The sequence below is a fragment of the Vidua chalybeata genome, chromosome 3, assembly GCF_026979565.1.
Source record: "Vidua chalybeata isolate OUT-0048 chromosome 3, bVidCha1 merged haplotype, whole genome shotgun sequence".
NCBI classification, from domain to species: domain Eukaryota; kingdom Metazoa; phylum Chordata; class Aves; order Passeriformes; family Viduidae; genus Vidua; species Vidua chalybeata.
In genome coordinates, this window is record NC_071532.1 from 42790200 (window position 1) to 42806835 (window position 16636).

Consider the following 16636-nt stretch of genomic DNA (forward strand, 5'->3'; position numbering starts at 1 on the left):
CTGTGGCTCCAAGCCAGACTGGTAAGCGAGTGCCTTGGGGCACAAACCCTTTAATACTAAATTTTATCAAACATCACACAGTCAGTTAAGTATTAGCGGTAGAGCCAAATCTGAAGTTCAAGAGCCACAAATCCTTTTCTTGAAGAGCTCTTTCCTGAGAAACAAGGCCTGTGGTCTTGAACCAGCTGATCACTCTCTCCATAGATACTGTTGGGGGAAAGATTTCAAAGACGGTTTTATGAGAAACACATTACTAAAAAGCAAGGAATGTGTAAAACTGCTGCAAATTTACAGATAAAATGTAAATTTGATTTACTAAATAATTCTGCATGATATGCACTCCAAAATGCTTTCTAAGTAATTATTTTTGGGGGAGTTACAGAAACAAAAACGAAACAAAAAAACCCCCAAAAACTGACATGGGCTTTCCAAAGTAGAATATAGCATGAAATTACATTCCAAGGCACCAGGATAAGCTGCTAAGCAATGAAATTATAAGCTTGTAGAGTAGAAAAGAAGAAAACCATAAATTAATCAGAAAAGAATAATCCCATACCTTGAAAGAAAGACTTTGTATTAGGCAGTCAGAGTTTCCAATACTGGAAAATTTTTGTACCCATTTCTACTACTGGTTAGGGATTTAAAATTGACTCTATTCTTGTTTCATCCAATGTTTGAATGAATGCAATTAAGATTTATATTGGGTTCTGAACAGCCACTGCATAAAGCCCCATTGCATTCAAAGGGAAACACTGGCATGAGAAAGAGAAATGGGTGAAAATAAGAAAGTGGCTGATGAGTGAAATTCAGATGTTATAGCTAAGTTTTTTGCTGTGGAAACATCCAGCCAAAAGTGTGGTGTTCTGTCAGTGCTCCAGTTCAATTGTTGCTTGCCCAGCACCTGTCCATGAGGTAGCTTATTCCAACCATTCTTATAATTCTCACTTGCATAAGTGTTCTTCCAGAAAAGAGGGAAAAACTGGATGGATATGATATTATTATAAGGGGGCATTTTGCTTTCATCATATGGTATTCTGTGATAATTTATGAAATGATTGCTATGAAAGCTGGAGAAGGGAAATAAGTTAGAAAATTTGCATTTATTTTAATTTTCAAGATGATTTCTCAGTTTTAGCTCCTTATTGTCACTTTCTGGTTTTCGCTCATTTTTCAAAGCTTAAGTAGGGAAGAATGTTTATTTTACCCAAACCATTAATAGCATTTCAATCTATTTTAGAGAATATACATTAAGGGTTATTGCAACGTTCAACTATAATAACTGTAGTTATTAACTATAACACATTTGAGTAATTCTAAGTTAAAAAAGGGGTGAGTCTTATCTTCCAAATATGGAAACAATAAATAATCTCTGTGTTTTTGAAACAGGATAAAAATAAATGAGGGCACGATTCTCATCTGCTGGTTTTCTGAAGTTGAATATTGGTATATGCTGTCATGGAAGTTATTTTTTTGTGACAGAATCATGACTTTGAAATCCGTGTGCATTGCTAGCACCCTATTGATACAATGAGAGGTAGTTTCATGCTTTTGATGAGCTGATCCTGCAATGCAGTCGGTCATCTGGCCTGGCTGAGAACCTTCTGATACAGAGTATGATTGAAATTGAGGGACAAATCAGACATGACCGAGAAAGAGAGAGACTATTTAATGTTCTTCCTATTAAAAGAGGAGCCAGTATGTTCTCATGAGTCATGATACCAATTCTTAAAGTCTCTGCTTATTTCACAAACCTTTTTTGTTGAACGTTCCTTATACAGTTTAGGAGAAATGCAGTCTTTGCAGGAAGACTGTCTTTGCCAAAGACTGTACTGTAGTTTATGTCTGGTAAGAAGATATTTCCTTTATCAACATTCAGCCAAAGGAGGCAATTGCAATTAAAAAAAAAAAATAAAATAGAGCCTCCTGCTGACCTTTTCTGAGGATGAATGTATTTCTGTCCTTGTCTTGAACTATTACTCCAATCTGTGTACTCACATTTGGTTAATCTCAGTGAAGTGAATGAAGATAGGGAGTGGAAATTTCCTAAATTTAACAAACATACCAGTTTAATTTTCTATTCAAACTATTGAGGTATCAGTCTGATTAAATTTTATCAATATTTTATTTTTATTCACCATCATGTTCAATATCCTTCTCTTTTTCATCCTCAAATGTACAAATTTATTATGATGGTATTATTAAAAAAAAGAAGGGACAGCAGTTAATGCAATTTGCCCTAATCTTTCATGGGTTGTTACCAATCAACTTGTAAATGGTTCCAAGATACTTGTATAAAGCCGTTCAAGGCAGCTGCATGTGCCCTTTCTTATTCTGTAAGACTCTAAGACTTAAGAGAGGTAGAAACTGGGGTAAAAAGAGCTCCTCAAAAGCTAACAGCACCTGGAGTATTGTTGAGCAAACAAATCATTGTAACATGAATTAAACTTTGGGGTTTTTTTTATGTAAGATGCTGCTTTAAAAAAAATATTAGCAGTCATTCACTGATACGACTGTGTAGTATACAAGCCTACCACACGTTAAAAATCTTGACATAGTCTTCTGGTTTGGAGAAATGCATAACTGTTTAACTTTCAGACTTTCAACAGTTAAATGGATTTAGAAATTGAGTCAAAGCAGAGAAGTGTCAGTCTAAGTATCTTGGGGGAAAAGAAGATCTTCAACTCTACCCACCTTTGGGAGACTCTCAAAATGGGCTTGGTTTCCTACAGCATCTTGTTTTGCTGCTGCCTTTAAGCCAGTAGTTATGTTTGCAGATCTTGGCCCTTGCCATCTTAAAAACTGCTTTGACAGAAAAGAACATAGAGTTTTGGGCTGTTCCACTCTCCTGCTTCAAGGGTGGTGGAGCCTGTGGATAACTAGGCTACTAGGGTGACACAGCGGATAGTCCTACTGAATTTATTCCAATCCCTGGGAATTCAAAATTGAGTTCATCACTGAACATGTATGTTGCTCTTTTTAGCAGAAAGATAATTTCATTTACAGTTTCTAACAAACTTCAATAATATTGTGTACCAATATATTAAAATATGAGTTGATGTTGTTTAATGCAAAAAATTATAACAAAAAATCCTTGCAAGTAAATATGAAAAACATATGAAGAAGGATGGCAGATTTTAAAAGAGAAAGGAAGAGCCTTCTATAAGCTAAAAAGAACAATATAATTCAGTTTAATCATTGAATACTCCATGCATTTTAAATGTGTTGCCAGCAAAAAACAGCTGTACACTACATGATTTTAGATAAATATTCTTGCAGAGGCAAGCATCTGAATTCATAGCATATTTGTCATAAAATCTTTATGGTACTTCTTACAAGGGTAGATACTTTATTAAATGGCACTGCTAGGCTGAAAGGGCTGGTAGGGAACAATTGGTTACTCTGCTATTCAGTGTGAGTTTTGTTTACCAAATATCTAGACGGGCTTCCCTGTGGGCTGGAAAGAGAGAGGATTGGTTGGGAGTGGGAAGGAGAGGCACTAACTGTAGGTCATAGGGATAATCTGGAGAACAGACATCTTCTTGGAAACTGTCAGATAGAGAGTGAAGAGAGAATGGTGGAGACTAAGAACTGGAGGAAAAGAACATATGTATGGAGTGAAGTGATGGTGTTGGAGAGATGAACAGAGTACCTAGAGGGAGGGAACGAAAGCCCTAAGTAAGAGATGGAAGCTGCAAGGTTAAGAATTATAGTTTCTGAATTTCTAGTTAAGCCTTGTTTCTGAAAGAGATAGGAAAAGTGAGATGCCTGTGACCTGGTTTTCAGAGCTGCTGAGAACCAGAGGTTGCTCTTAACAGTTCTGAAAATTGGTGTGTTCAGTGTCTCAGAAAAAAACCCATCTTTTCGAAGGAAATAAAGGGAAGCTTCCAGATGAGATAAACCTCACTTGTTCCCTTCACACACTGTATAACTGTCTTGTAAGAGCCAATAATACAATATTGAAAGGTATAAGCAAGTGAGCATCTGCTTTTCATGCTCCATGAAGAGGCATGTAGAAAAGTATTTTGTGAAGTGTTCTTTGAATACAGTCTCCTCCTCCATCCAGAGGAGCTGAAGTGAAGATTTGCCAAACAGGAAGAACTAAAGGACTAATGGTTAGGAGTTTGTTCAGCTACATTTTTTATAGAGAAATAGAATTTACAATTTAATTCTCTTATGTAGCACTTTAGAAAGCTGTCAAGGTATCTTATTTCTCTTTCTTGAAAAGTGTTTCATTTAACTCGCTCAACAGATAGCATTCATAGAATGCAGTTGAACATTTGCTGATACTAGAAACCATTCTGTGGGAAGTTCCAGTTCTAAAGTTTCCGGGCTTTTCATGTAGAACAGGTACAAAGCTTCTTCCTCCATTTCAATTAAAATTCAGGCATTTGCATTCCATGAAGATTCTCCCTTCTTACATAGTCTTTGAGAAATTTAAAGCCCAATTAATTGGCAGTCATGTTACAGACGTATAGTGGATGTATAACAAATCAGAATTCAGCCATTAAAATATATTTTGGTGAAGTACAACCAAAATGAAGTGTGGAATAAGCTGCATTCTACATGAGCTTTTGGAAAAGAGAAAGCTAAGTCTTAGCTAACAGATTAAATATGAAAAGAAAAACAGACTCAAGTTCTGTCTTAAATTAAAATAGCAACATAAAATGATTCCAGCTGACTGATGGAGTATGATATAGCCACACCAAATATCTTGGCCCAGCTCCTGGCTGTATCTGAACTGTGTTCAGCATAAAGGGAGAAAGTTGCGAAGCAGAAATTCTTTAAAGCTTCCTTTTGTGTCCCTCTTCTTCCAGTCCTCTTCTTAAAGTACAGCAGTGTCAGAAGTGCTTGATTCTGCGCTCCCTAACAAGTTTTCCCTGTGAGCTGAGCTGGCAGCTGGGGGGACTTTTGCTTTGTCTTCTTGCTTTCAGGGCTGTGCTGTGTGGTGGCGTAGGCAGGGAAAAGTACATGTTGATAAGGGGATCCTCTGCCCCTTTCTCTTATCTCATAGAAATATTCAACATCTGCAATCACCACTCTTCCTAGCTGCTGTGCTCCTGAAGAGTGGTGTTTGAAATATTTAAAAATTATGGTAATACAAGCATTAAAATGCTGATTTTTGTCACCTGAAGGGATTGATTAATCTATGCTTTTTCATAAATCATTCACAATGCTTCTGTCTGGAATATTATAGTTGCTGAGACCCTGTGACATGTTTTTTTTTTTTTTTTTACAGAACTGTAGGTGTATTCTATCCAGCTAGTTATTTGCTAATGTAAGAACATTTCTTGAAAGAAATAGATAACTTCCCTGCTGATATATCCTGCCATGCCATATCATACCACACCAGAAATAAACAAAAATCTGGGACTTATCCCAATGTTTAGTGCCCTCATTTCTGCTCCTTTGCTAACATCTGACTGAGAATCACACTGACTCTGCCACTGCCTTTTTCTTCTGTGACCAAGCAATGAATGACCAACATTCAATACAATCTATTTCCAGTCACTCTGCCATGGACAGGGTTGCCACCCATAAGATCAGATTGCTTAGGGCCCCATCCAACTTGGCCTTTAACCCTTCCAGGGATGGGGCATCCATAGCCTTCCTGGCCAACCTGTGCCATTGCTTCACTACTTTCTGAACAAAGTATTTCTTCCAAACATCTAACCTAAATATTTCTTTTATTTTTAAAAATCTTTCTTTTAATTTTAATCTTTCTTTTAATTATTAAATTTAATTTTAAAACATCCCCCCATGTCCTATCACTATCTAAATGTATAAAGGGTCACTCTCCTTTTCTATAAAAAACTTTGAGTGCTGAAAGACCACAATAAGATCTTCCTGGAGCCACCTTTTCCCCAGGATGAACAAATCCAGCTCTCTCAGCTTGTCTTAGGAGAGGTGCTCCACTCCTCTGATCATTTTGTGGACATACTCCAACATCTTCCTTGTCCTGAGGACCCAAGAGCTAGTAGCATTATCCCAGGTTAGGTCTCCTTGAGAACAGATTGAAGGTGGAGAATCACATTCCTTGACCTGCTGGCATCCAGACAATTCCTTATCCAACCTTCAAATTCACCCTTCAAATCCATGTCTCTCAAGTTGTGAGATAAGGATGTCATATGGGCCATTGTCAAAGGCCTTCACACAAGCCCAGGTAGAGGACAACAGTCAGTTTTCCCTTGTGGACCATTGCAGTCACTCTATCATAGCAGGTCTTCAAACCCTTTGAGGAGCAGCTAAGGACTTTGAGCTTGCCTAGTTTGGAGAAAAGAGGCTGAGCAGTGACCTCATTGCTCTCTACAGCTTCATGAGGAGGGAACATGAAGAGTGAGGTGCTGATCTCCTTTCCCTAGTGTCCAGTGACAGGACGTGTGGGAATGGCTCAAAGAACATTCATTAGAGGAGATTTAGAGTTGACGTGATGAAACATTTCTTTATAGAGAGGATGGTGAAACACTGGAACAGGTCAATGCCCCATGCTGTAATATCATGCTTTAATTTTTGGTCAGCCCTGAAATGATCAGGGAATTGGATTTAGATGATCCTTGTAGGTGTCTTCCATTTTAATTCTGTTTTATTCTATTTAATTCTAATTCAATTTCTAATTCAAATTTAAATTTGAATTTTATTGAATTTTATTGAATTTTATTGAATTTTCTATCTCCTAGCAGTACATGCTAAGGAAATCTCTCATATTTCTTCCCAGCCCTGTGTTAGTAGAAGAAACTGAATGGCTAATCATGTTCCAGCCTAGATGTCGGCTGTGTTGCTGTGTGGGAAAAAGGCATGAACCTTTTGATGGGTGTGAGAGCTGTGGATTGTCTTATGATGATTTGAAGGACTGAACAAATTTGCAAAAAGCATGTGGGAAGTGTAGTTTTTTAAAGTTTGTGTTCATCAAGTTCAGCTGGGTTTCCATGGGATATCAAACCCCTGTATCTCTGACACTTGCAAGGCTCAAAGACAAAGTGCTCAGTCTGAAGCAGGGTGGGCTCCTGAACTAAATGGTTGCAAATGTTTTTGAGGTGAGTAATACCAATACCTGTTAATTTCCCTGTGGATTTTTTTTCTCCTTGTAATCAGTTTTGAAAATGCCTGACCTGTTTTCTGTGGAAAAAAAGCTAAAACAAGAGACCTTGAGAGCAGCACTGCTCAATAGAGCAAAGGTCCATTGGCCCAATGCTCTTCTTCCATGTGGTCAACCATCATTGTCTAAATGCAAGCTTATGAGTTGTGCAGGGCTGCTCCTGCCAGAATCCAGAGAATGTAGGCCGCTGGGACTGGCATTCTCTGGAGCCTCTAACCACACAGCGTCCTGCCAAGGACCCAGGGGATGTGCCTCAGCTCATCCTGGGCCCTGCAGTCATGTCTGAGCAATGCTGTAGGTGTGTCCACTTGTGACCTCATTTCCTTGGTGGGCCTGGGACCCACACTGCAGATAGCTGCTCTGTGGACACCTCAAACTGGGTCAGAGCTTCTAAGGCATAACTCCAGGCATCACATAACATAATTATTTAATTTTATTCTATTTCCTGTACTCACCATGAGTTGACTAAAGAGGAGACAATCATTTGCCTGAAATGCCTGGGGTTTTCAACTCCAAAACCACTTTCAAGGACATGTCACAAAGATTACAAGTGGAAACAAGGTTTTTATTTATTTTCTTTTGTCTTTCTGAATCTGTTTCAGAGCCAATGCTCACAAGAATTAAAACTATCTCACAGTCTTCAGATTATTCAAGTTTTCTTACAGCTAATACAGACATGTCAAATCTTATCATTTAGTGGTCTTTTCTGAATCCCAATAATGTGTTAAAATCTATTTATTAATTATTATGGATTACTGAGTACAACTTAATATAAGATAAAAATTATTTTACGAGCCAGTTTTTCTCTTGGCATGACTCTATAGGCTTTGCTCTCATGAGGTCTCTATCTTGTGTCTTTCTAAAGCGAAGGAATTATTTTTGTATCAAAAATGCTTAAAGATAGGGCTATCTTTTTATCTAGAATTTTTGGGACAAAGTGAAGCCTTTTACTTATTAACAAGTTGAAACTCAAGCATCCATTTAGAAAATTAATTAACTTGCTCAAGGGAAATGCAATAGCTCTGATGGAGACTGAGAAATGATAGGATAGCTAAATCCTAAAGAAATACCTGGAATTGTGCTCTACCCATAAGGTGTATACATTTATCATCTATGTATACCATATCCATTATACCTAGACACATTAAAAATGCACTTAAAAATAATGAAAGAAGCACTTTTCTGATAAAGTGTGAAATTCTACATTGAATTAATAGTGCTGGGATTTTTTTTAAAGTTGCCTTTTTTATTTCTACACATATTTGACCCTGATTACAGAAAAGAGTTTTATTAATGCATTTATAATACATTGTTATCTTTACTTTCAAATTTGGCAATTTAGTTAAATATGAAATTTTGAAACAAGTGGAAAATAAAATTATTTTGTTGTGTAACTTCTACTAACACAGGTCTTTAAAACTGACTAGTGACATATGAATTTTGTTTCTCAGTGTTATGCCAAAATAAATTTCTGGCAAATGCTTTTTATTAGTGTAGCCAAAAGCAGATAGAATGCGCATAGTTTTAAATCTCAAATTATAAATTTGTATATTCAGCAGAAATAGATTCCCCCCCCCCTTGTTTATAGTCAAGACAGAATCCTTTATGGTTTCACAGTATATATTCAAAACTCATGGCCATAAATTCAACAGTATTTGTTAAGACTAGACCTTGCATTGTAATTAGGGGATAGGAAGTTTCCTGAGTTGTAACATATGTCTGTCAAGTATGGCTTTCTCACATATAAACTCCATGGATCATCTAAAGATTTAAGGAACATCCTTTTCTCTATCTTCCATTATATAGTTCTGTTTTCACTCATCTTTAAGTGTTTTGTCTGTTTGTGTTTTGGGTTTCTTCTCATTTTAAGCATTTGGAAAAAAAAAAAAAAGAGGGGGTTTTCAGAATGTTGAAATTTGCTGGAGATATTTTATTTTAGTGTTCAGAAACTTCATAGATAAGGTGAAAATTAGTAGATCTACTATCAGTATGAAAATGTTCCTCACTGGTAAAAATGTTAAAAGAAAAATTATTGATATGCTGATAGCATATTTCCCAGGATGAGCAATGGATCCCTGTGGAAAGCATATTTCTCTCTCTCTCAGGATTCTTCATAGAGGTGTACAGAGAGAAAGAAAGAGAAAACAATTTCTGTTTCTGTTCCTTGTTTTTCTTATGTGGAATGTGTTTGGAGAATTTTTTACCTGGGGTGATTGTTTGATTAGATTCTGGTGAGGATTGTTTAAGCCTGATGGCTAATCAGATCTACTTGTGTTTAGACTCTCGAGAACAGGGTTATAAGTTGTTAGTTAGTTAGATATAGTAGTTAGCAAAGTAGGTATGTAGTTTGAGTATCTTCTTTTATATAGTATATTAGTGTATTATAACATAGTTACAATAAAGAAATCATTCAGCCTTCTGAACTACAGTTAGACGTCATAATTTCTTCCCATTGAGTTCACCTACATTTTACAATAGACCCCACAGGGGGAATTATTCCTGAATATCTACAGCAGTTCAAAAGTTTTGAAGGCCAGCCTTTCCATACCCTTTTTCCCCCTAGTCCTGTACAGTCTGGCCTACTGTCATGGTTTGACACTGGCGCAATGCCAGCGCCCCCATGAAAATGCACCTTCCCCAAATAAATGCTGTGAGATGTTATCAGGAACAGAGCAGAGCAGGCCCAAGCTTAATAACAAAGGGAAAAAAAAAAACTTTATTAAACTACTACTAATACAGAAAACACAGAAATCCAGGATGAAGACCTTTTAAAACACCCCTCCTCCTCCCAATTCCTAAAACACCCACCATGAAACATCACCCGGGATTCCTGATCAAATTACCACCCTTCAGATAATCAATACTCAAGCTATCAAGGGAGAGAGAAGTCTCTCTTGCACCACAGACCCCCCAGGAAACACAATTGCCACCTCCTGTGTTTCCATGTCACACATGGCAACCGCCCAGAGAAAATCTGCCAGTGTGACACTCTCCTTTCCATGTCACAGTGCTCTCACCACCGTGCATGGACAGACTGCTCATAGGGCTCCTTTAAGGATGCTTTGCCACGGACCCAAAGATACAACAGTTCAGCTTCTCATCTTGGGACTACAGTCCCCCCCATTTTCCCCTGGGGTAAAGGGTCCAAGAACAGAGATCATCTTCTTTCCCGAAGACAGAGGGCATCACCATTCCCTCCTCAGCTTTCTTCTGTTCTTGCCATTCCTGTGCTGTTAGAAGCTGAAGCAGGTCTCCTTGGGTCACCACTGCATCCCCCTAAAATGCAGTCTCTATTGCAGGAGATTTTGGTTCAGTCCATGGCTAACAAGAAAAGTCCAGCCAAAAGCTACTTCATCATCTCCTCCCACCTAAAAATTGCTTCTTCTAACATCTCAGGTCCCTGTCTCTCTTCCAGTACAAATCAAGGAGGAGTAATATTTTACAAAGTCCTCATTTCCTAGAAAGGGTTAAAAGTTCAGACTCCCTGGATGGCTGATATCTCGGTCCAGCATCCCGTCTCCCACACTGGGCATCATCCCCCCCCCTTTCTCCTTCTCCTCTGCCGGCAAATTTCCAGGTGCCGCCAGGCTCTCTGTCACTTTCCCTCTGTGTGGGGGGGGAACAAAGGCATCTCCGCTTCTCTCCACCCTTCCGTCCACAGGAGCTGGCTCGGTTCCAGACCTTCAGCCCCTCGGCCTACCTGGACAAGGCCGCATAGCTTCCCCTCCCCCACCCAGCCCATGGTTGGGCAGGGGAGAGTCTGCACTCTCTGACGACCGGAACCAAAGAGACAGTTCCCCTGGGAGTTCTTGCTTTTAACCCACTGTGTTCTCAGAGGCGTGTCCATGCTTTCAGTGGTCACTCCAGGTGCCAATATCCAAACCTGACCACTGATTGGTTTGACCCAACTTCCTGGAAAAAAATTCACTTCCATGTCAAACCACAACACCTACTGAAGGCAGTAGGCCTGCAAAGGCACCAGTTGGTCTTCACTGGTTTAAAATAGATCACGCTGAAATGTAACATGTGCCATTGCAAGATGAGATGATGCCTTTTACAATTAAAATTCTAGGTTGGAGATAGCATGATGACTGTAGGATAGGAGACTTTATAAATCAGAGTAATTGAAATTTAATTACCCACTTTGATTTTGGACAGAACACTGAGGGTGAAAAGTCTGTAGTAGTTAAAAGCAACATCTGATTTCAGTTATCAGATTTTAGCTAACCTTCCTATATTAAAGAATTTTTCAAATAAGTGTATGATGCCAAATTTAATAAATAGTATAATAATAAAAAACACCAAAATTGTAAAGCTATCATTCTAAGAAAGAGCATGGAGCAAGATTAGAGTTTATACAAAGAGTATGACATAAATGCTACCCCTTCAAGTGTACATATTTCTTAGAATTAGAAATTCTTTAGGCATTAGAATTAGAGTTAGAATTCCTTAGGCATAATACACAGAACCATCAGGCAAATATTGAGAACTTCCAAGAAGATGTACTGTAAGCTAAAATTTGCGCTTACATGGCAGCATTTTATATCTGGAGCACATTACATTTTCTCCTGTGATTCTAGCTAGAAGCTGCATTCCTTCCATTCTAATTTCATGACTGTTTTAATATGAAGTTTGATACAAAATTGAGAATTTTTTTTGTTTTGTTTTAAGAAGCAGTTGAAAAGTCTATAGGAATACATCAGTATAACAATAGATTCCTATAAATGCCTGTCATGCCAAAAAATAACAGTTAAAAAATGTTGAAAAATAATTTTTCATAGGGTGGTTTTTGAGAAATACCTTTAATACTCAAGGATAAGAAGGTACCTAATGAGGGACACCCAAGCTGTAGTTCATTACAGAATTCATAAGGATTTCTGAAATCCCTTCTTTGTCTTGCAGAATACTATTTTTTAGTGTGAAATAAGAACATGGACTATCTTTTGTTTTGCTTGTAATCTAGATGTGATCTGAAACTTTTGAACAGGTTCCAGCTAGCACCTGAAATGTTGGCATCTCTTCTGAAATCAAGGTTTTTCCATCAGTAATTTATGTAAGCAGCTATGATACTTACTGAAAGAAGTGTTTTTCATTTCAAGTGCCTTCTCTTTCCAAACTTGAGACTTACTCTATATTTGAAGATTGGAAAAAATTCTGTCCATGAATTACTCAAATTCAAAATGTTTTGTTTGTGCTGCAGAATATGATACACTCTCCATTGGGAAGCTGCTAGCCTAGCATGTTTAGCTAGTTTTCCGGCTGACTTACCAAGTCTTATGCAAGCATTGCTATCCCATGACTAGAACAGCTCCTGGTACTTTTACTTTAAATATGGTCACGGAGTTTTAAAACATCTTATAAATAATAAGGTCCTTCCTGGAAGTTAAGTGAAATACTTTGAGATACAAAGGTCTGTCTGAAATAAATATGATTCCACTTTTTCTTAGAGTGTGAGTTATATGCCTTTATTTTTAAACAGAATATCTTTTTCTCTTGAAAATATTTAAATATGCAATATGTCATGTAAGAACATAGTTTGTCTTTTGAATTTGCTGACAAATATTTTCCTGAAAAGGTGGATTACCCAGCAATAAAATAAACTTTCTTTCTGTAGACAGAGATACAGGGTGGAATAATTAATGAACAAAATACTTTTTGAATCCCAGGCTGTGTTATCCAGGCACATATAGATATTGTAAATCTCTCAGCCACAGAGGATGAATACCATCCGGAGGAAAATAAAACCTTTATGGAAAGGAAGTAATACTGGATTAATAAAAGGCCTTGTTGTTGAAATCAGGTTGTGTATTATGGAACTGTGGTGTGTATTAGAATGGCTAAAATCTTACACATATGTTATTTTAAAAGGAAAAATAATTATTAAACTACAAGGAAAATATGCTTAATATGTAACCAATATATTAAAATTGATTGATGTGATAGAGTTTTGTACAGTGAAATGAGTCATATTATCTCCTGTTTGCATGTCAGGAGAAGTAATAGAATTAGCTAGAGCTAGCATTTCTAGCCTCTTTAAGAAGGAAATGCAAACAAAAGAGAATGCGATGGAGTCTGAAGGAAAAGAGACTGTTCTCCAGGAGCAAGTTAAAGAAAACAAATGTTAATATATTTGTTAAATTACATAGTTAAGACTTATGCTAGAAGAGGAAGATGTTTTTTGTTAACTTATTATGCTATGTGGGAAACTTTAAAGAAGGCAGAGATTTTTATTTATTTCAATGACAAGATTTGTAAACAAAGTATATGATATCAGATCTGAAGTCCATTTGATTGACATCAGTACAGCTGGCTAGCCTGCCATAGTGCTTACAGCTGAAGTGAAAAACTCATAGTTTTAAAGGTCCTACTTTTATAAACACTTCCTGTTTGATTGAGTTATTTTGGGAGTTTTAACATGCAATGGTTTCAAAGAAGTTGTGCCAATAAGTAGAGTATAAAAAACAGTATTGAAAATCACTTAATTTAATTTGGTAGGGAATTATATATTAGATGGCAAAGTGCCTTTCAACTTAGCAATGTATGCCTTTATTTCTGACATGATTTAATTTGTTAAATGTTTTCTATTTTGTGCCTGATGGACACAAAGTATGGCCTTACAGTTTAAAAGGAGAACAAATGAGAGCGTCCATCAGTTGTAGTCAGGATGTAGAATGGATGGCTTCCTAAGAGCTAAATTTAAGTTACAGGTCATTAATGGACAATATTCAAACCATGTCCAATGTGCATCCTTTCATTTTCTTTTCCACCATGCTTCTAAGTTACAAGTTTCTAGATTTTAAAATTGGAAAGATCTGAAAGTAAAAATAAATTCTGCTACTGTTAAAACTAAGAGAACAGCAAAGTGACTGAGAGTTATACAGTACTTGGTGGGAACAATATTCTGTTGGAGTGTTGCTGGACCATACAGCAATGCCCATGACAGATGCTCCAAAGGGTGGCTCTTTATTATTAGTGATATTGGATTCTGGAAATGTAAGTACATTGCAAAAACATGCAGAAGTTTTTGTACTTTTCTAGGCTTTCATACATAAAGAGTGTAAGGTATCTGTGATGGATGTTGGCTTATGGACTAAATAGCAGGATATAAAAAAACTCAAGTGATTCAGGCTTCTAGCTTACAGATCCTTTCTGAAGATGGAATTGGAGGCTGCTCTTAAGTCAGTTAATAAGTTACCATTTATTCATTTGTTAGTTCTTTCATTCAATATTTGAGCTTTTAGTCCTTTAAGTCAGCTTCTGGAGACTCTTACTGTTGTTGAATGGCTTGAGTCGCATTCCTCAAGCAAACCAACAATGGGTTGGATGGTCATAATACATTGGAAGTCTGGGAGAGTCCATCAATAACTTATAGTTCCTAAATAGGATGTATCATGGGTGGTCCAAGAGTTTCCTGGGAGGGACAGTTTCAGGAAGACACCATTCCTTAAATGAGTGTAATTCTCTCTGTTTATAAGTGTGTTCTTTAACTCTGCTAAGCATGGCTAACCTTGTGACAATCACTCATTTGGGAAGAAGACATTATTGGAAAAAAGATTCTGCATACATAATAACTCCACATTAAACAGTCTCACAGGTTGCAGTCTCACTTTTTAGGCACACTTTGCTAAACTGGGTTTTTATATTTCAGTGAAGAAAATCAGAGTTTACAACTCAGTTTATAATTATGGAGGCAGGTATGGCTCCTGGATTGGGATAAAGTAGTGAAAGATTAGAATATTTGATTACACATCTGACGAGAGTCTACACTGCTCAATTTTTTGGGGGAGAAAAAAAGGGATCACAAAGAAAGAAAATACACTGCATTAGTATTGATTGATTCTGACACATGAAGTGGCCTTAAGGGCAGTTAGGAGCCAGCTATTGTTAATTTTTAAGGTTAGTTATACAAGATTATAAACCAGCCCATTTAGTTTAACCTATTGAAATCTGTAACATGCCTCCATTTTTTCTTATACCCATCCTTCCCTAACAATATGAGAATACAGACAGGCTAGTAAAGTCTATCTTTTTGCTACAATTAGGGTTCTTTTTTTGGGTTTGTTTTTTGGTTTTTTTTTTTTTTTTTTTGGCATATGCTGTTCAGAAAACTGTAGTTGATGGGGCTAGAAAACTGAAAGGTTGTTTCTAGATCAACATTAACATTGACCATTGAATTTAAAAGCTAAAATCTGAAAGCATATTTGATTTTATTGAAAGTTTGCTTGATAAAAAATTCAGAAAAATCAGCTCTTGGTTTAATTTATTTCCAAAATTAATATGTGAATCTGAAACCAAATGTTACCTCACAGCAGGTTGATTTCACAATTGATTTCTTGGATGGTATATAAGAGTTGATGAAAGAGTAAATTATCCCTTTATGATTTTGAATTTACATCAGTGTTGTATGGTACGTGAATAAGTAAGACTTTCTATATGTACACACACTTGCAGAGATCATCAGAAAATCTATAATTTGCCATTTTATTCTGAAGAAATCCTCAGGTCTACCTAGTATTCAGTACCTTGAACCATTTGTGCCTGCCATTATAGTCTGCTTGTAACTGTGATGCTATAAACATTGTCACTTGTCATTGAAGAAATTTATTCCTTAATACTAATAAAGAAATGCAGATATTTTATAATAGTTAATTAACTTTTCCAGCAAAATAAAACCTTTTTTTTTTTCCTGGTGGATAATGGCAAAGAAGTCTTTAGTGGAATTGAAGTAAATGAAAGCAACTTTAATGATCTTTTTGTGCCTTCACATGTTTGAATATTTCTAAATGAGAGTCAAATTAGGCAACAATCTTTTCCTCTCAGTACAGCTGAAAAAATATATTTTTCACAGCTAGATCTGATACCAATATATGTCTTGTGGAACTGTTGACAACCCTTTTTGATTTCCATGTGTCCTTATCCAAGCTGCCCCATTGTAATTTCAAAGAGTTTCTTATTAAGTGGCTCAGCTGGACAGTATGCAATACTACTTTGATTTGTAAATTCAGCTATGATGAAATGTCAGTTTTGGTTTACCTTTGTAAGTCAATGCAAATGCTTCCAAATACAGATTGAAAAGAAAATATATATTGGCTTAGTTAACAATACAGCTCCTGATTAAAATGTCCATATTGAAAATCACTTGCCAGTGATACAAAGGTGCAATATTTTAACTCTTTCAGGGATCGTTGATGACATCTGCCAGCTTAGTAGTAGGTTTTTAAAAGATCTCATGCAAACAAATATTTCAGAAAGTTAAATATTTGCAGAATAGCTCATGTGTTTGTCTCATATTAATGGACTGTGGATGCTGAGGATGAATAATGAGTGGTAGCCTGATGTTATATCAGCACTCTCTAATTTTGTTCCTTGCCTTATATCAAGTAACAGAACAAGATCAATCATAAAACTACTTGCAGCAAAACCAAACTGCTACTTCCATCTTTGCTGGTTTGTTTTTTAATGATTTTTCTATGCAGAAATTACGGTAATGGAAAACTTTTGAGTTGCCAACTTTCTTAAGAAATTGTGATTTGTCAAGTGTTG

General features: G+C 36.7%; 1 protein-coding gene across 1 annotated transcript in view; it reads left to right on the forward strand.

Moving 5' to 3' along the window:
• WDR27 (WD repeat domain 27) overlaps positions 1-16636 on the forward strand; it is a 91201-nt gene that overhangs the window by 50275 nt on the left and 24290 nt on the right.